General features: G+C 33.5%; 1 non-coding gene across 1 annotated transcript; it reads left to right on the forward strand.

Moving 5' to 3' along the window:
* Window positions 1-1,358: 1,358 nt before the first annotated feature.
* On the forward strand, window positions 1,359-1,486 carry LOC132538869 (small nucleolar RNA SNORA33). Its single transcript, XR_009550179.1, has one exon. It is a non-coding gene; the product is annotated as a small nucleolar RNA SNORA33 (small nucleolar RNA).
* Window positions 1,487-22,668: the final 21,182 nt, after the last annotated feature.

The following is a 22,668-nucleotide window of genomic DNA, read 5'->3' on the forward strand; positions in this document are numbered from 1 at the left end:
TTATTGGCAAAAACATCAATAAAGAACTTCCTGCATAAAGAATTCTGTCTGTGAATTTACAGGGCACATATGCTTTGAGCAATACTATCTTTGCACTGCAGACACTAGATAGTTCAATCTCAGTAGCAAAGCAAGTGAAAGGACAGACTGGATAAAAACGTAATGTCCTCCCTCACTTAATCAGTCTTCCATGGTGAGTGACTAAGCTTGTGATTGCCATTCAGAAAGATGTTCATTAAGGTATCTGAAATGTCCTTCACCTTACAAGAAACAGAACAGCTTATCGGATTGCTTAAATTAGCAAGCAGGATGTTCTTCATAATGCCTTTAACTGAAGTTCAGCATGCTTAACTGGGCAGTCAGGAGCTGCAGTGTGATAGTTGAAATATGTTTTCTTTTCTTTTTTTTTTTTTAATATGAAACCCAGGGTCATTGTTTTTAAGTAATTAAGTTTCAAATCTTGGAGTGAATCTCACAAAAGAGGTAAAAGGTCTCTATCATGAAAACTATATGGAACTGCTAAAAGAAATATAAAAGGACACAAAGAAACATTCTTTATTTATAGAGTAGAAGAATAAATATTATTAAAATGACCATCCTAGCCAAAGCAATCTACAGTTTTAATGTAATACCTGCCAAAATCCCAGTGACATTTTTCAATGAAGTCAAACAACTTACTCCAAAATGTGTGTGGAACCACAAAAACAAACCAAAACAAAAATTATGAATAGTTAAAGCACTTTAAGAAAAAAATAAATAAAAATGGAGTTATTGTTCTCTGCAACTTCTGTTTACATTACAACGCAATAGTAGTTATGGCAGCCTGGTAATAGAATAAAAATGGACACCAAGAACAGAAATGAGAGCCCAGAAAAAAGCCCAAACATATATAATTGCTTCATATATGGCAAAGGGGCCAAAACAATTCAATAGGACAAAGAGGGCATCTTCAACAATTAGTGCTAGAACCACTGAACAGCTGTATGTAAAAATAAAACTAGATAATCATTTAATGTCATGTACAACGATCAGATCAAAATGGATCAAAGATCTAGATATTAGATGAGAAACTTAAATATATAGAAGAAAATATTGGCAAAGCGTCGCAGGGTCTTACATCAAAAACATGGGAATGTGAAATGAAAAAAAGAAAAAATAAATGGGACTATCTCAAACTAAAATGCTTCTTACACATAAAAACAAAACTACAGGGATAGTCAAACAGCCAAGTAACTGGAAGAAGATATTTGCACATCACATATCAGACTAATGATTTATATTAAATATCTATAAAGAACTGGTACAGATCAATAAAATATGTGGTCAAAAAACTGAATAGGCAGTTTACTCAAGAACAGATACCTCAATGAATCTGCTTACCTGATTGTGTTTCTGCAGAAATTTTTTTATAGCTGGCGGTAGCAAAGCCATGTTACGAGCCTTAAAGATATTGGGGTCTTTAAGGTCACTGAAAGTGGCTGTGTGAAATTTTAATAAAAAGAAATGTTTTAAGTAATAAAAGTATGACATTTTGAATCTTGTGAAATTTATGGTAATAATAAAAAAAGGAAAATGCTTGTGGAAATGTCCCACTTCAGTTAATGTTAGTGAAGTGCAAATTTTTTAAACATTTTATTTTCATGAGAGACAGGGAGAGACAGAGATAGATGATAGGTAGATAGGTAGATAGATAGATAGATAGATAGATAGATAGATAGATAGATAGATAACTAGAACACTGATCAACTTTGGCTTATAGTGGTATCTGGAATTGAACTTGGGACCTCAGAGCCTCAGGAATAAAAGTGTTTTGTATAACCATTTTTCTGTCTTTCCAGTTCTGAGAAATGCAAATAAAACCTATGTTAAGATTCTGTCTCTCATTCCCGAAATTGACCTATATCAACAAAACAGGAAAGGACAGATGTTGATGAGGTTGTGGAGAAAAAAAGGACTCTTCTACACAGCTGGTGAAAATACAAACTGGTGCAAGATGGTATGGAGAGTTCTTCAATAAAAATGGAATTAATTTATGACCTGGAAATACAACTCTTAGACATTTTGCCCAAAAGGTATATAAACATCCAAAGACACATATGTAACCTCATATTCATAGTTGATTTATTCATAGTGACCAAATACTGAAAGCAGCCAAAATGTCTATTAAGATATAAAGGTCAAAGAAATTATGGAATACATACTCCTTGGAATACTACTATGAAATTTAAAAAAAGAAAGGATGGTATTGTGTCCTTTGGGCCAAAATGGATGATGTTGGAGGTGATTATGCTTAGTGAAATAAGTATGGAGATGAAGGACAACTAGTCGATGGTAGCATGTAGCATCTAGAGAATTGATACATATGAACTTGTAAAAAAAAATAAGCAAGAAAGCAAAGTGTCTCAAAGACTTCTGAGAACTATGGTGTTGATCTTTGAGGGGTAGGAGGGTAGGGACAAGTAATTTTTGTGGTGTGCAACTATACCTGTAATTTCACAACCTTTTAACTCACTATAACACAAATAAAAGATAAGAATAGTAACAGCAGATCCTTTAATATTCTATAACGTATCCCCATCTTAGTTACTTAGAAACAAACATGTGCTTCATGACTTTAAATCAGGAAGAGACACTTTTATAATTTAATACACCTTAGAAATATTATAGAATGTCCAGGGCATTTTAAGGGTAAATTTTAAATGTGAAAAGGAAGAATTTGGATATATTATTTTATTTCATTCTTTAAAAGAAATATCAGAAAGGACAAAATCAACATATTCTTAAAATCTCTAGGAAAGCACTGAGTGAAATATGAAATTATATATTGAAGAATGTAAAACGTATGATTGTATACATAATTATAATTACTCTCATGTATGAGAGAAAGTAGAATAACAAAAGGGGGAAGTTGGGCGGTAGCGCAGCAGGTTAAGCACACTTGGTGGAGTAAGGATCCCAGTTCAAGCCCCTGGCTCCCCACCTGCAGGGGGGTCACTTTACAGGCAGTGAAGCAAGTTTGCAGGTGTCTATCTTTCTCTCCCCCTCTCAGTTTTCCCCTCCTATTTCCATTTCTCTTTGTTCTATCCAAGAACGCTGACATCAATAACAACAGTAATAACTACAACAATAAAACAACAAGGGCAACAAAAAGGAATAAATAAATAAATATTAAAAAGGGAAGATTTCAAAATGCTAAACTGAACAGCTTCTTTATACATCCTTTTAAATATGACATAAATTTGTGCCTACAAAACAGTAAAAAAATGTTCAAATTTTCTATTTCTTGTCAGTGTGAGATTACTTTACTATCTCTCCATTCATTTAACATTTTTTCACTGTTATGTGCAGTTTTCAGGGAGGGCAATAACAGCAAATGAGAATGATGTGAACTCTTACATGTGTGTCTTACAGTGAGTCTAAAAAAACTGGAACTAAGAAAACTGTACCACTGTGTTCTTAAAAAAAAAAAAAACTGATCTCCTAAGTCATTGCTTTCTTTATCAGTACAACTGGAATGGCAATAATTTAAAGCCCTGACAGTTTCTAATTGTGGTTCCACTCTTCCCACTTTGCCTCTTCTTCATTTAAGCAGATTAGTTAATTACTTAATCAAACCTTCTGATGTACTATTAATTAATATTTTTACTTGAGAACATAGGAAAAAACACTTTCTGAATTAGAAAAAAATGCATAGATGAGATACCAAATGCAAGTACCAAAAATATGAGAGTCATTGCTAAATACCGCATTTAAAATATATATATTTATTTATTTTTCAATTTATATTTTTATAAGTTTTTGCTACCCTACTTTCTGTAATCAATATGCAAAATGTAAATCAAAAGGGATATTATTTTATTTATTTATCCACAGCTTAAATTCCCAAGTTCAGAAAGTAGTATAGCGGTGATGAATATCTAAGAATATATTAACATAATATGTACCTGAAATAGTTGATAAAACATTTCAATTAAAAATTTGAAAATTTATTTTAGCATAAATTTGTATTTAGTAGTTGTTTATTAAATAAACTTGAGTATATATCTCTATGAACATTTTTTGAAACTTACTTCAGTTCACCTAAAGGAACTAATGTTTTGTGTTTGTCACCAGTCATAAATTTCTCATAAATCTTAAATACATAATTTGTTAATATCATGGGCCATGTTTCTGTTATTTTCGTGTCTGATATGATATCAGCATAAACTCAATGAAATATTGTTCAATGAATAACAATATAAAAGTTTATCTGAGTATGAATTTTGGGTAGTTGGGGAGAAATCTGTAAAATATCAGAACAAGAATAGTTGAAAGTTACATGGGGTTTGAGTCCCTGGCTCCCCACCTGCTGGGGAGTGGCTTCACAAGCAGTGAAGCATGTCTGCAAGTGTCTTTTTCTCCCTCTCTCTGCCTTCCCCTCCTCTCTCTCCATTTCTTTCTGTTCTATCCAACAATAACAACATCAATAACAAAAACAATAAAACAAGGGCAACAAATGGGAATAAATAAATTAATATAAAAAAAGAAAGTTACATGGGTGGAGGTTAGTAATATAGTTGAATTTGTTCAAACTTTCAGAAAAATAAATATTTTAAGGATACAGAAGTAAAATATATATGTATATTGATTATTAATTCAAGAAAATTTCATGCTTTACAAAATTAAAGGTTTTTCACTCCCTTAACAAATATGCTTTACATTAAACTTTGTTGATTTATTTTTAGTTGTACTGAAAATTTGCCAGAAACAGCAATGAAATTCTGTATGTCCTTTTGCTTTCTTCTTAGTGTTTCATAACACATGGTTTTGAAGCTTATCAGTTAGAACTGGCACAATACCATCAGCTGTACCATACTTTATTTGAATTTGCCATAATTTACTCTGGTGTCATTTTCTGCTAATCCAGTAACCAATATAGCACGCAGTATCATACGTTACTATAATGTAACTGTACTCTAATTTATGACACTTTCTCAGTTTTTCATCATTTTTCATGATCTGGACATCTTTGCCTAGTATTGGTTAGGAATTTTGTAGAATTTGTTGTATTTGGATCTGTTTGATGTTTTCTTTTTATTACAGATTATGGATTTTTAGAACTCCATGCGGTTATCATACTCTTTTCATTTTATGTTTATATGAGGAAAATGGATAATACCAACATGAGTTTTATTGGTTTAAATTGTATTAGTTTAAACTGATCACAATTGTGATTGTTTCTGTCAGATTATTTTTGTCCCATCCAGATCAGTATTCATGCTTTTTTGTTTGTTTGTTTGTTTGTTTGTTTTGGTCACACTACTTTGGTTGGAATTGAATCACTAAATCTACCTCACACTTTATGGATGGAAAAATCAAGTTCCAATATTTATAAGATTAATAAAGGAAATAGGAAAATAAAACATTTAAGTATATATTAAAATATGGGAATTTGGCATTTATAAATATTTTGTGAGATAACAAGAATAGTTTCTTTTTCTTTGTGGAGTCAGTGCCTTTTACTTGCATAATTTCACTGATACTGAATCACTTGTTCTACCAGATAGAAAGGGATAGAGAATGGTAGATACATTGTAGCACTGGGTTTTGCCCAGTACCATAATGCATTCCTTACTGTGCCGGGTCTGTCAATAACAACAATAATAACCACAACAACAATAAACAAACAACAAGGGCAACAAAAAGGGAAAATAAATTAAAAATTAAAAGAAAAGAAAGTTTTAAAAAAGTTTAAATAGAATAATGTTACATTTGCAAAAAAAAGGTATTATTGGAAAAATGTCCTTTGTTCTCCATCAATCTAATCTATCAGTTTAAGCATTAGTTGATGAAATTAAATGATTCTGCAAACTGTGTCAAATTTTCTATTTGTAAACATCAATATTTCACTCTCTATATAGTGTGATCACTATGTATACTTTTAAATTTCTTCCCTTGCAATGAAATTTCCATCCTCTCCTCTCCTTCATTATCTGAGTATTTTAAAGTATATTTCAACGCCATATGAGCAGCCCAGGTTTGAGACTAACGTGCACTGCACTGGAGGAAGCTTCTGTCCTGTGATTTCTTACCCACCTCCCACCTCCACCCCTGCTTTGCTGTGTCTCTGTCTATCTGAAAAAATCATCCTGGAACACTAAGGTCCCGTAGATGATACTTGAAAAGCTGTACTATCAAGCTATGTTTTCATTTGTATTTTGTAAATAATAAATATCCCTTAAAGTGAAAGTTCTCAATTTTACTTAAAGACTGATGGCTCAAGTTATATTGGTTTTGTGTGTTAATATACAAATATTTAAAGTATATTACTTTAATTCAATTAACAGTATCTTTTTTGAGAGACAGAAAAGCAGGTGTGGAGAGAGAGATAGATAGATAGAGAGATAGTGAGATAGAGAGGGAGAGGGAGAGGGAGAGGGAGAGGGAGAGAGAGAACCAAAATACAGAAGCTTCTTTTAACATATGGGGGCCAGACTTGAACTTGTGTTTAGCATATGGCAAAGCAGCACACTATGCATGTGAGCTAATTTATCAGCCCTAACAGTAATTATAAAGTCCTTTCTCATTGCTGTAAACTAAAACATTTCCAATAATTAAATTATGTATTTTTCTTAAGCAAATAAATGTCTGTTTCATATTATTTGATAATCCACCATAGAGCAGACTCATATAGAACCTAAAGAAAGGATATATTGCTAATAATTTTTCACTTTTACTCCTTAAAGTTACATCTTTATACATAGAATAAATGACTTTCAGTAAAATTATATATTAACGCCTTACAGAAATGTGCATTGGTTAGTCAGTCAATAAAAGACAAAAGAGCTTAAAGGAAAAAACAAATAATAAAAGTAGACTGAGTCTGGGACCCAAATCTTCATCTGCACTATTCCAGCCTATAGGTTCATGATTAGTCAACAACTTGTTTGGCTCTATATCTGAACTCTTTTCAGCCACCAGGTTCCAGATGTTAACATGATGCTAACCATACTTCCCTGGACAGAGGACCCCACCAATGAGTCCCGAAGCCCTGCTTCCCCAGAGACCTTCTCCACTAGGGAAAGAGTGAGGCAGGCTAGGAGTATGGATCGACCTGTCAATGCCCATGTTCAGCAGGGAAGCAATTACAGAAGCCAGGCCTTCCATCTTCTGCACCCCATAATGATCATGGGTCCATACTCCCAGAGGAATAAAGAATAGGAAAGCTATCAGGGGAGGGAATGTGATATGGAGTTCTGGTGGTGGGAATTTTGTGGAGTTGTACACCTCTTAACCTATGGTTTTGTCAATGTTTCATTTTTATAAATATTTTTTAAAAGAATATATGAATGAAATTAAAATAAATTGAAGGATAATTCAAGTAGATTAAGTTTACTATTATTAGTTTTAAAATGGCTACAGAAGTGAACAATTGGGATAATTATATTATTGAGAAAGCTAAATTAGTGTAATGGTGTGAAGTAGAAATACTCCCATAATTCAGATTGAATGTATAGTGAAAAATGAATTATACATAACAGAAGAAACATACAAATTCTGTTAATGTACACAATCTCCATTTTTACATACTTGCTTTGCTATATATATACTTTGTCTTGAAATTTTCATCTTTATTGATTTGCTAATGCCCTTTGTATATGTTATCAAAACATATCAGATAACATATATTGAATTATATTTCTATTAGTTTCCTTTTTATAATACTAACATGAATTTATCTCACATGAAATATTTAAAGATTAATGTTACCAAATTAATATTTATCTTTCAAATCGTCTCTTTCACTATCTCTCATTCTTTTTACTCGTAAGGTTATTACTGGAGCTAGATGTCTACACACAACTTCACCACTCCCAGTGGGCATTATTTTTTTTCTTTCTTTTTCTCAGATAGACAGAAATAGAGGAGAGGGAGAGAAAGGAAGAAAGTGCTATACGTATAGTACTCCTCAATCACTCATGAAGTTCACTCTTGCGGGTGGGGGACAGAGGCTTGAACCCAGGTCCTCTTGCATGCTCTGCTGGGTGTGACACTGACTGGACCTTCTTTGACAAAATCTAATTTGTAATGCTCAAAGGAAAAATAAGTACTTCATTCATTAAAATAACATTAATGTTTTCTTCTGGTGCTTTAATCCCAATGATGTTCACATTTTTAATTCAATTTATCAGACATCAATTAGTACATTACAAAGATATAATGATAAACATGACTTCTATACTGCTGAATTGATCTTTTCTAAGATAACATTTTAACAATATCATATGTAAATTCATGTAAGCTTATATTTTTATATTTCAACATGAAACTAAATAAACAATATTTATGTTCATACTACAAATAGAAAGAAGGCATTTTTAAAATGTCAGAACAATTTGTCATCAAAAGATAAAGATCATATAAACTATCTTGAAGTTAACGAAAGTATTTTAAACACATATGCATAAAGATAGAAAAACTGAAGATAATCAAAACTGAAGAGAGGACTTTAAAGCTTGTAAACATTGTTGATATTGTTGGACACCTTCAAAGTTTGGAACTTTTGTTAACTAAATTACTCCCTAACTAAATTAAACATAAATGGTAAAAATAATAGATTACTGATTTATTATAGAAAATGATTATCTATACCCCTAGAAGCATCCTTCTCTTTCCTAATCTGTTAAAGGAAACTATCACTCATTAATATTGGACACCTGTGTATTTTATTAAAATAATTTACTGTGGCAAATAGCATTTGTCAAGTGATTGTGACTATGAATACATTGAAATATGTACAAAGTAATATCTTTTGATACTGTTGACAGCAGCTCATTTGGTACATGTCTCAATTGAATGCTCACAAAAATCACGCCATATTAAGTGAAGTGAAAAGATGTGACCAGCTGGCAACTACCGAGATTATAATTATGAAATGATAGATTTTTAATTACTTAGAACTATTTTGGGCAGTGACTCACATCAATATGGCTTAACTAAGTAAAACTGTAAAAGTTTGGAGAAGTAAATAATCCAACCTAAAAAATCATATCTAATAATCTTCAAAAACAACTAAATATGTATTAATGAATAGGATAAAAGACCATTCCATTTGATCTATTTATTTGGAAAGGAGAATCAGGAGAATCCACAAACTATGGCAATGTATTTCAGATATTGTAGAAAAGTGTGCTCAGTGTATCTGAATAAAGTATTTGTAGAGACATAGAGTATGGTTCACTGGAGAGAGCACATACACGAGGCTCCAAATTTATTCCATAGAACTGTATATAACTGTATAGAGTTCTAGTCTCTTTTCACTTCTCTCAACCCTCCTCTCTCATAACAAAACAATTGTTAAAATGTGTGATCAAAGTATAATTTATACCATCAACTATGTGTTAAGAAGACATATTCAGCTATGAAAAGATCCCAAAATTTGTCCTTAATGCAATTTGGGGAAAAAAAAGTTGTAATAATTTGAATCAACCAGTAGAGTGACTCACAGACCTAAGGCTTCCCTGACACTTCATGAATCAATGTGATACAATTGTTCACCCCCTGCCATTCTCTCCTAAACTCCTGTTCCTTCATATAAAAAAAAAAATTGAAAAAGTTGAAGCACTGGGGAAATATATAGATAAAACTATTTATGTATATGAATTTTGTCTACTGTTATTATAATTTTATTTGATTTTTATTCACCCATTCTGCCCATAGTTCTATCCATATATGTGTACATATACACATATATAGAAGTAATTTAAAGTTATTTCTATTCTCTCATATAGTTAATTTGTAACTGTAGTTACATATTATTTCTTACTTCTAGAAAATAATGAGAATGAAATATGTTATCTTTTCATAACTTATTATAAAATTAATAAATTGTCTCTTTAGTTCTAAACTAATTTAACTTAGGTGGGGGGGTAGGTAGCATAATGGTTATGCAAAGATACTCTCATGCCTGAAGCTCTGATGTCCCATTTTCAATTCCTTGAGCCATCATAAACCAGAGTTAATCAGTGCTCTGGTAAAATACATACATACATACATACATACATACATACATACATACATACATACATTTTCAAAATATTTAATAAGGGTCCGGGTGGTGGCACAACTGGTTGAGTGCTAAGGTCATGATAAGCAAGGACCCACGTTCAAGCCCCTAGTCCCCACTGGCAGGGGGAAATTTCGCAGATGATGAAGCAGGTCTGCAGGTGTGTCTCTCTTTCTCCCTTTCTATATCACCTCTCCTTTCAAGTTCTTTCTGGCTCTATCCAATAATAAGTAAATAAAATATTTGGAAAAATTAATTTCACCCTGAATTTATTTAATTAGATTTATAACATTTATGACACTATTTCTCTACTGTTTGTGTTCTTAAACATAATTATAGTAAACTTCATTTAATAATTAGACTTTATGACAATATACTATCTATAAAGTAAGTAAACACATTTTTTAAAAGTATTTAAAGCATATACTATGATAAATTATAAATATAATGCATTGGCAGTGGAGCAATGCAATAAACAATGCTTCTATTTTCCCAACTTGCCATAAATAAATCAGATTAACTGTACGCCTTTAAATTAAATAGAAACAGACAGAAAAAGACACACTTAGGTGTCATATCTTAAATCTTAATAAAAGTTTCTGACACACTTTCCATAAGCAAAATGAAAGTGCAGTGTAGCTCAAATTTCTCTCATTAGGAAAAAAAAAAGTCTGTGTCAACAACTGCATTGTAGACAATTAACCTCATAATAAAGTGTATGTGGGGGACGTATTTAAAAAAGGAAAAGGACCTAATAAAATTTTCAAAAAATATATGTGCACATGCAAGAATATACATATAAAGTATGTATACAAGTATTAACTTGGGAGTTAGTGGGCATACAAACGCACACATACAGCTACAGGAGAGCTGTACTATGATACCAAGAATAGAAAAGGATTATTTCATTAACTTTTCTATTTATCTAATCAATCTATTGTACATATTCATGCCTCTAGTCAACTGTGTGATAAAACAATGTCATATCTATAAAGGGAATATATGAAAAAGATTAGCAGTGTACTCTGTTTAACTTCAGCAAATTACTCAAAATAATTTTCAGTGCTTTAGCTAATGAGAAAGAATAACTTGTTTGAAATCAATATATTGTCTTTCTAGATTTGCTTGTAATATTACCCATTCATTAAGTGTAATTTCATTATAAGTGTATATCAAGCACAGCTAAAGATACAGTGCATTATTCAAAAGTGCAGATATTACACATGTACTTTTTTTAAGCAGACTCGTTTCATGAGAATAAAAACTGTAAAATAAGGAATAACTACTATTTAATGAGTTTTTGATATGCCTTAAATGACCAAATTTGACATCATTAAAAATTAAAAATCAGGGAGTCTGGCGGTAGCACAGTTAGTTAAGTGCACATGGTGCGAAGCTCAAAGACTGGCATAAGGATCCCGGTTCCACCCCCACACCCCCTAGCTCCCTACCTGCAGGGGAGTGGCTTCACAAGTGGTGAAGGAGGTCTGCATGTGTCTATCTTTCTCTCCCCTTCTCTGTCTTCCCCTCCTCTCTCCATTTCTCTCTGTCCTAACAATGACGACATCAATAACAACAATAATAACTACCACAACAATAAAAACAAGGGCAACAAAAGAGAAAATAAATAACAATATAAAAAACTTAAAAATCAGGGGTTTGTGGTGGTGCACCTGGTTGGTCATAGATGTTACAAAGCACAGGGATCTGTGTTTGAGCCCCCAGCCCCCACCTGCAGGGGGAAAGCTTTGTGTGTGGTGAAGCAGGGCTGGAGGTATCTCTGTCATTCTCCCTCTCTAACACACCTCTTCCCACTTGATTCCTGGCTGTCTCTGTCCAATAAATAAATAAATAAAAGATAATTTTAAAAATTAAAACTCAAATAGAAGTACATTGTTTTTCTTCAAGAGTATACAATTGATCCTTATAGATGCTCAGAAAAGTCATCTGTGAACCTTGTGTTTTTGTTATCTGTTGTAACTTACCTATCATTTATGAATTTAAAATAAAAACACTGTTTTCTATTGTATGATATTATTCACCGTATTATTTACTCATTCGAATTCTTCATATTTACTCAATAAATATGAAAATTTAATTTGAATTATGTATATGAACACCTATTTCACTGAAGCTTTATTAACAATAATGGAGATAAGAAAATAAAATGCACAATAATGGATGGTTGGATTAAAATATGAATATTCATATATATTCAGCTCAAAAGAAAAAAAAAAGATGGCAATTTGCCTTCTGCAGTTTCATGAATGGAACTTGAAATGATTATGTTAACCAAAATATTTCAGAAGAAAACCTGTAGCAGTTTCACTCTTAACAGCAATATGAAGACAATGAAAACTAAATGAAAAAAATATAAAGAAAAAAATTTGACTCTAACAACAACACGTATAGAAGATAAGGAAGGAGACTGGGTTAGGCAGAAAAGTAGTGGAGATCAGTTTGATAGGGGTAGATGACATTTCAACTCTGCCTGTAGATGTAAAGCTCAGTATACATTTATTGTGTGTGATGCTATACTCCTGAAATCTATTGTGTTGTCAGCAAATGGTTCATTAAAATAAACCAAATGTCAACATTTCATTGAGATACATTAAAATAACTCTACTTTTGTCACTTATCAGAACGCTCTCAGACTACGAAAAAGACTACTGTTTAAATGGTCATCTCACCTAAAGTACTACAGAGCCACAGCACAGCTTCATGTTGAAAGAGAAATTACTAAAAACATTGTTTTACTCCCAGGGAAATAGCTTAACTGGTAGAATATTAGGTTTTCATAATTGATATTTCTAGATCAATCCCCAATGTAATATTTAGAACTCTCACCTTCCCTTACAGAAATAATGTACAGTCTACAAAGTTAGGACTGATAACAATCATCTTTTAAAATATGTTATTTACTTCCTGGAGAGAAATCAAGAATGAATGGGAGATAGAGACATCTACAGCATTGCTTCACTACTCACAAAGTTTCCCTCCCTGATGTTGAGGACAGAGGCTACCTATTAGCCTGACATATGGAAATCTGTACATTCAACCAGGAGTGCTCAACCCAAATAACATTCATCTTTATATTGTAAGAAAGTGTTTGGGGGGCTAGGCGTGGCATACCCAGTTAAGCACATCGTAGTAAACACAAGGACCCGCTCAAGGATCTGGGTTCAAGCCCCCGGATCCTCACCTGCAGGAGGAGGAGGGGCTTCATAAGCAGCTAAAACTGCTCTGCAGGTCTGTCTCTCTCTCGCTCTCTCGCTCTCTCTCTCGCTCTCTCTCTCTCTCTCTCTCTCCCTCTCCCTCTCCCTCTCCCTCTCCCTCTCCCTCTCCCTCTATATCCCTCTTCTTTTTTAATTTGTCTCTTTCCTATCCAATGAAATGGGGGAAAAATGTCCGCTGAGCCTCTGGGATAACTCAGGAGGCAGGCAAGAAGAGAGGAGGAGAAGAGGAGAGGAGAAGATAGAAGATAAGGTATTTGGGAAAGTCTATACTGGGCTGTCAGAAAAGTCATGATGCATTTTTGCATAGAAAAATGTCATTAGGGGGTCTGACAGTGACACATTAGGTTAAGCTAACATAGTACAAAGTATAAGGACCCTCGAAAAGGCTCTGGGTTCCAGCCCCAGGCTCCAACAAGCAGTGCAACAGGTCTGTAGGTGTCTCTGTGTCTCTCCCTCTTTTCTCCACCTCCTCTCTCAATTTCTCTCTGTGCTCTCCAACAAAAAATGAAAAGTGCCCTGCAGGAGCAGTGGATTGCCAGTTCCTGCACCAAGCCCCAGCCAATATACCTAGAGACAAAATAAAAGAAACAAAAGGAAGTCATGAATTTTCCTACAGCCCCATATTTCATTGTGCTGTTTATTGATAGCTGGTCCTATAGTTTTATCATATCACATAAATGAGATTTTTTTAAGTTCATTATTTTTATAACTATTAAAATAATGCAAATTCTTTTTCTTTTTCTTTATTGACATGATTGTTTGATAAATTTTAGTATAAGTATGCTGCTAAAGTTGAAATAATTCTTACATACTTTTAAGTTTATTTCTGTATTTGATAATATAATACAAAATTTAATATGTTAAGTTAGCAATTTGAATGTTTTTAGATTTTGACATCATTTACTCTAGTTGTATAAAATCAGGTAAAATCTATTGTTTTTTTATTTATCCCTTAATAGCATTTTCATTAAATAGATTACATATTAATAATGCTTTCTGGGCCCTTTATCAGGCATAGAAGGCTAATTAAGTGTTTCCTTGTAATTCTGATAAGAATTTTTTTCTTTCTATGTTTTCTTCACTAAAATTGTGAGAATTAATGAAATTAGTTGTACATGGATTTAAAATGCCTGATATTGTCCCACAAATAACAGAATCACTAACTGCATACAACCCTAACAATCAGAATTCACAATTCAAGAATTTATACCTGCATAAAAACACCTTTCTGTACACAGTGGAATACTACACACCTATTAAGAACAATGAACCCATCTTGTCTGACTCATCTTGGATAGAGCTAGAAAAAAATACCATTCTGTTGTTTTATGACACCAAAATTTTAGCATTGCTATGTCAACTTTAAAGATCAGGTAGGTATATAGACACATATGCATAACAATGTATAAGTTCATAGAGTTAATTGACTACTAATTTGGCCTGATATCGTCAGCATTTTTCTATTTGAAAAAATATTAAAATTATAAAATTACATGCCTTGCTTATATCTAGAATACATCTCTTGTAAGTAATTCTTCTGGGTATTATTAATAAAACACATTAGAATTTTAATAGCAATAAAAAGTCACTGTTCTCCCTCAATATAAAATAATACCTTTAGGGGGTCGGGTGGCGGGTTAAGCGCACAAGGACCAGCTTAAGGATCCAGTTGGAGCCCCCAGCTCCCCACCTGCCAGGGAGGTCTCTTCACGGGCAGTAAAGCAGGTCTGCAGGTGTCTGTCTTTCTCACCCCCTCTCTGTCTTCCCCTCCTTTCTCCATTTTTCTCTGTCCTATCCAAGACTGAAAAACATCAACAATAACAATAATAACCACAACAAGGTTACAACAACAAAGGCAACAAATGGGGGGGTGGCCTCCAGGTGCAGTGGATTCATGGTGCAGGCACTGAGCCCCAGCAATAACCCTAGAGGCAAATAATAATAATAGTAATACCTTTATCACTGTGGATAAGTATTTAGTGACCAAGCCCTCCTCTTGATTTTGTTCTCTTACTACAAAATGATTACAACTAGGCCACAAGTTTGAGTACAGGGGAAATCAAAAGTATAATTTAGGTTAAAATAATGTTTACATTGTATTACAGGACAAAAATGTTGATTATAAAACCTTATGTAACAAAAATAAATTACTTCAATTATACTTATTTAATTACTTATGTTATTCATGTGCTATATTATAGAATTCATTGCCTAAAAATCATTATAAATATTTGAAAATAATTTTAAACTACATGTAATTCAAATAATAGAATAAAAGCAATGTTTTCATACTAAGCAATTCTTATTTCCTTTTGCAAGCAATCATTTGTTATATAAATTAGCATGTGTTTGTTGCTAAGTTTCATACTCCACTATGATTATTATTATTTTTTCTTTTTTATTAAAGAAAGGATTAATTAACAAAAACCATAGGGTAGGAGGGGTACAATTCCACACAATTCCCACCACCCAATCTCCATATCCCACCCCCTCCCCTGATAGCTTTCCCATTCTCTATCCCTCTGGGAGCATGGACTCAGGGTCATTGTGGGTTGCAGAAGGTAGAAGGTCTGGCTTCTGTAATTGCTTCCCTGCTGAACATGGGCGTTGACTGGTCAGTCCATACTCCCAGTCTGCCTCTCTCTTTCCCTAGTAGGGTGGGTGTCTGGGGAAGCTGAGCTCCAGGACACATTGGTGGGGTCTTCAGTCCAGGGAAGCCTGGCTGGCATCCTGATGACATCTGGAACCTGGTGACTGAAAAGAGAGTTAACATACAAAGCCAAACAAATTGTTGAGCAATCATGGATCCCAAGCTTGGAATAGTGGAGAGGAAGTGTTAGGGGGGTACTTACTGCAAACTCTAGTGTACTTCTGCTTTCAGGGATATATTTTGCAGTAGTTTACAGATACGTGTGAACATATGCTCTCTCTCACAGAAACTGGTGTATATCTAGGTTATTGGACGTTGATAGAAAGTGAACCACCTGAGATGGAATTAGAGTATACTATGAAAGGAAAGGTCTCCCCCGAGTAATGAAGCTCAAGGGTTGTCATTCCACACGTGAAGTCTCTGGACACAGTCTGAAGTGAAGCATGTTGAGGTGGCAATCGTTGTGTTGGTTAGGTTTGATCGGCAGATGCAATATTATTTGATATGGATTGGGAGAGGCATACGGGAAAGTGGGCCCTATACAATGGTTCTAGGACTGGGGGAAGTAGAGGCTCTATAGTGGAGATGTGAGGTTCCTGCTGTGTTAGGGTTCAAAAAGACAATCGATAGTTAATGTTACCATCACATTATTTGGTAATTGGGTTAACTTTGAAAAGTCCTTTTGTTATGGTTTGCTGTACAGTACCCAGTATCTTGTATATAGCTGTGCTATTGGTTGCTTCTGATCTACTTGGTCTAGGCTATTGAGAGAGTCTGCATATCAATTACACTGCATATATTGAGAAAAGATTCAGTTTGTGTTTTGAAAAACTTCGAGACATACAATTAATTTTCCCACTCTCGTATTAATTAACTAGTGATGTATATGACTACATTTTACTAGGAGTGTACATAAACACCATTCCCATCACCAAAAGACTGTGACCCATCCCTCCCACCCACTCCCACCCCCCACTGGCCCAGGAATCTGCATGTCTACCCCTCACCACAGGGTTGTTACTTTGGTGCCCTACTTACAATTTGGTCAGGTCCTGCTTTTAGTTTCCCTTTCAGATCTTCTTCCCCAACTTCTCTTGATAAGTGGGATCATCCCATACTCATCTTTATCTTTCTGCCTTAGCTCACTTAACATAATTCCTTCTAGCTTTGTCCAAGATGGGTCAGAGAGGGTGGGTTCATTGTTCTTGACAGCTGCATAGTATTCCATTGTGTATATATACCACAGCTTTCTCAGCCACTCATCTGGTGTTGGGCACCTGGGTTGCTTCCAGGTTTTAGCTATTATGAATTGTGCTGCTATGAACATAGGAGTACACACCTCTTTTTGGTTGGGTGTTATGGAGTCCTTGGGGTATAACCCCAGGAGAGGAATTACTGTGATTATTTTTAATTTAATTTAATTTAATTTTATGAGAGAGATACAGAAAGATGCAGAGATGAAGACCAGAGCACTGCTAGACTCTGGTTTATGGTGGTGGTGCTGGGGATTGAGCCTCTACTGTGATTATTTTAATACCATGTATAGTATAAATTAAAGGAAATTATATACTTATCAAATAATAAATCAAGTAATATCATATCCTTTTGCTGAGTTTTTGATATTATATTGTACCCATGTATCAACAACAATATGAATAAAAGTAAAAAAAGATCAATATCATATTTACTTTGAGGTACAGTATTATCTTTGAACATATAGATTAATATTTAAATGTACACTAATTATAACCTAGGGTTTCATTATAATCTTTATAATCAGTGTTCTGTATAGTATTTTCTGTTTTCATTGTAGCAATATCAAGATAATAACACCATAAAGAGTTCATATATTAGAAATAATGTGTAAAGCTGAATATATAATTCACTTACATTGTAGTCTAAATATCTAAGGACAACAAAATAACACAGGTCAAATTTTTGAAAGGTTGTTAAGTATTTAGAAATAGATCTAGTATCGATATATATATTTTTAAGGAATTTTGAAGAAGTTTCCTGACCCTAAACTTCCTGATATTTACTGTTAGAACTTCTATTGATTTTACCTATGCCTCCTTGTTTACAAAATATGTTGGGTTGATTGTTCTCAGGTAAATGCCTTTGTCTAAAAATACCAGGCTGCCTGTCCAGTAAGAAGGGTTTCAGGTAATCCTCTGTTACAACTCCCTCCATAAATAAATTAGGTCTATGATACAATCACAAGGAATGTACTCACATACATTTAAATAAAATAGATATTGAAAGAAAAACCATTTAAACTTTCTTTAGAAAAATACAAACTATTTTTTGCTTTATGGTGGCAGTCTCTAAACTAATATTTAATGATTGGCTTAAGAACCTAATATAACTGCCTACCTATCATATGATATTTTTTATCCATCTATGGTGAAAATTAGAAGTGATTTAATACTAATTGCATTAGATTACTTATCTTGCTATTAAAATATGTCATTTAAAATCCAAATTATCTTTGCCACTTACATAAACAGTTAATTGTCATTCTCAGTAAAACAATATTCTAAATACTTCACAGAAGTAAATCCATATATCCACTGAATATTCCTTTTCCTCATTCAAAATATTAGATTTACAGTTATCTAGTACCTTTATATGTAGTTTATGAGAAACTCTAAATACATAAAGTTGGATTTTATTTTGCTAGTTCTTTATACATACAATGATACTAAATAATTCAACTAATAACCTTTAAAGGAAGAAGTGGAATATCAATAACATCTCATTTTCTTTGAATTAAACATGTTTAGACTTTCTCACAAATTAAATCTTATTCATTTTTATTGCTAATTATCTTTAAATTAGTAGCATCTAGGGGGAAATTAGTCCCCATACAATTATTAAATCTGTTACAAAATGCTATAATACATTTAATCATGTGTTTTCTCAATGTTTTTGTAATTTCAATAGAGGTATTGTGAAAAGAAATGTAACAGTTATAAAAGTCTATAATAGGAATGTAGTCAGATGCAAATAATATCACCTACTGTATACCATGAATGGTTCTTACCACAGTTATGTCAGTTATCATGTAAGCCCTTCAGAACAATTTTCCAATTTCTTCTCTACTTTGAGGACATGAGGTCTTTTGTTGTTGTTGTTGTTTGTTTGTCTGTCTGTTTTGTTTTTGTTTTTTTAGTTCTGGAGATAGCTATCTTTACTTTTAAGTTGTATTAAGTTAATTGGAAGGCATGCTACTATATAAACAAAGTGAAAAACATTTCTTCAGATTGCCTCGTAATTTTGAAGCAGTTGAGTCTCCCAGTTCAAAGACTCTCTCAAGGATGTCTCTTTATACAACTCTATCTATACTGGTTTAGTAAGTGTGCCTTTGCCTAATATATCTGCATGACAACATTGTTTCTATTACTGGTTCTGAGGTGTTGGTATATCTGTTGTGAGTATAATTTATCCTCATACTTTTCAGTACTTCTTTTTAACACCTGTTTCCTTCTGTTTTAAATTTACAGACACAAAACCACATACTGAAACGTTACAATTATATCAAGGTTGTAGAAAAATGCATAACATTTCTCAGGTTTCCACATAACAATACAACTCCCACTAAGTACCAGGACCTGAAACTTTCTCCCCACCCACCAGAGTCTTTTACTTCGGTGCAATACACCAACTCCAGTCCAAGTTCTTCTTACGTGTTTTCTCTTCTGTCACATCTTTTAAAGCAATTATATTAAATTTGAAAGTACACTGAATTTCATAATTTATAATCCTAAAATATTATATCAGCTTTTGAAGACTAAAACATTGCCCAATGGAAAGTTTCAATCTGGGAGTCTGGCAGTAGCGCAGCAGGTTAAGTGCGTGTGTCACAAAGCGCAAGGACCAGCATGAGGATCCCAGTTTGAGCCCCCGGCTCCCCACCTGCAAGGGAGTTGCTTCACAGGTGCTGAAGCAGGTCTGCAGGTGTCTATCTTTCTGTCTCCCTCTCTGTCTTCCCCATCACTCTCGATTTCTCTTTGTCCTATCCAACAGCAAACACATCAACAGCAATAATAAACACAACAACAACAAAAAGGACAACAAAAAGTAAATAAATAAATATTAAAAAAAGAAAAGTTTCTATCCAAAAAATGACTTACAGAAAATGTTATCTGATAAGTAGAGATATGTGACTTTTAATATAAAGTCACCTATTCAAAACACAACATTAATCAGAATAATGCGTTTCATTTTTATTTGAAATGCCTAAATGCAGAATTTCATATTGATGTGAAGGATATTTAGCTTCTTATGATTGTTAAATAACAGATGAGTTAAGAGCACAGGCTTCAAGTTCAGAGAAAACTGTTTTCAGTTTAAAGTAAAACATTTGCTGGTAGTGAGATTTCCATAAAACAATGTAACTGTGCAACACTTCAGCTTCCTAACATGAAATAGTTTAACTGAATGATGTCATGTAAATTATTTTACTCACATTACATGGCATAGTGCAAGTAAAATAATACTTGAAGGCACCCTTATTACTCTTTTAGATGTAAACTGCCAACACAACATGACTATGGAGCCACAAATCCACTTTTTTCTTTACCATCAGGCAATTCTTAGACAATTAAGTCAAAAATATTTTAATAAAATAGAATTTCAGAAGGTGTGTGTGTGTGTGTGTGTGTGTGTGTGTGTGTGTGTTTGTGTGTGTGTGTGTTAAGCATAGGACTGGCACAAGGATCCTGGTTTGAGCTCCCAGCTCTCCACCTATACAGGGTTGCTTCATGGGTGGTGAAGCAGGTTTGCAGGTGTCTATCTTTCCCTCCCTCTCTCTATCTTCCCCTCCTTTCTCGATTTCTCTCTGTCCTATCCCAACAACAACACACACCCATTTCCTACTGTTAAACTATAATATGAAGCTCTATTCACTCTAAGAAACTGTATTCTTAATTCTTCTGTACTAGGTCATTTAAAAATTCTCCAGTGAAATCATATAAAACCAAAAGTTGAATATAATGTGTTAGAAATGTATCTGATCCTATTTTTAATGTCCCCTCACTTTTTAAAATAAATTTATTGTTTATTTATTGGGTAGAAACAGAGGGAAATCCAAAGGGAATGGGGAAGATGGGGGGCATAGCGAGAGAGACACCTATAGTGCCACTCCATGGCTTCTGAAGCTTTCCTCCTTCAGATAGGGACGTGGGCTTGTACCTTGAGCCTTGCACATCATCATGTGTGTGCTTAACCAGGTGTGCCACCACCTACTCCACCAACCTTTTTTTTCTTACATTAGTGATTACTTAGGGATCCTGGAAACCTAGTATTGAAAGAAAATTAAATTCAAAAAATGCTGAAGCTATGAAAGCCTGAAAGTCCTACTCTAATATAAATGTCTTAAAGGCTTTCTCTGTCATCCATAGTTTGCTCACAATCTTTTCTGGAGCTAAGGAATTTACTTAAAGAAGTATACATTATTACCTTAACCCTACAGTAAATTACTGGGAAAATTATTGCATTTGATCAGTTTAACTGACACTTCAGTCATTGAATTCTATTAATTTTCACTAAGTATAAGCCTATTCCTTTACCTTTACTATTGTTGGTACAGTGAATATACACTATCAATGATTCATAAATTGTCAGTGTAATATATGTCATAATTCCTATTAGATATGATACCATATGTATGTATAAATACAGCACTTGGCAACGAAGATGTTATAACGCTTTTACTGTATTCATTCAGCAATTTTTTTCTTAAACATGGATTAAAATTAAAATGTTATACACCCTTTTCTCTATGAAAGTGATCAGTTATCCTGCCTACCACTCTCTCTCTCTCTGTTTGTCTTTAAACCTTATGTCTTCTTCTTTTTAAAAATATTTATTTATTTATTCCCTTTTGTTGCCCTTGTTGTTGTTTTTATTGTTGTAGTTATTACTGTTATTGATGTCATCATTGTTGAATAGGACAGAGAGAAATCAAGAGAGCAGGGGAGACAGAAAGGGGAAAGATAGACACCCGCAGACCTGCTTCACTGCCTGTGAAGCGACTCCCCTGCAGATGGGTAGCCTGGGGCTCGAATCTTATTTCTTCTTGTCTCAGTTTATTTCATATACTTCCAGAAACATGAGGATATATGCAAACACATACTATCACAGTGTGATATCAGAAGCAAGAAGCAGGATCAATCTTGAGTTTGCTGATGCACAGGATCTCACACTTTAAATTCATGAGAACTTTTATTTTTGTTCTTTGTATCTCCACTTATGTCTCTGATACTGACAACAGACTATCAGTATGACATTAAATTTACAGTGTACAAGTTCAAAAACACTTTCAAAGCCAATTGAACTATATGACAAATTCAAATTTAGATAAATAAAGAGCATGTTAAGAGCCCTCCACACACAAAAAAAAATTAGTTGTGTTGCATCTGTGAAGAAGGTCAGAGACAAGATGTTTGCTTTTGTCAGCTCTTTGAAGACAGTAAAAATTCCACACCATGCAAATTAGCCAAGTTCTATTTCCTTGTAATTGTTCAAAATTCATATCTGCTATACTATAATTGCTTATAATGTAGCTGGTACTTTGTAACACTTTATCCATTTATAAGAAAAATAGGATTTCCTAAAATTGTTAAGTAGAAAAAACTAGACAATGTGTAGAGATTTTCCAAGAATATAGAATGACTTCTTCTTTTTTAAAAAATCTTTCTCTTAAATGTTATTTTAAGCCTGATCATTTACCCCCT

This window comes from Erinaceus europaeus, chromosome 5 (genome assembly GCF_950295315.1).
Source record: "Erinaceus europaeus chromosome 5, mEriEur2.1, whole genome shotgun sequence".
Taxonomy (NCBI): domain Eukaryota; kingdom Metazoa; phylum Chordata; class Mammalia; order Eulipotyphla; family Erinaceidae; genus Erinaceus; species Erinaceus europaeus.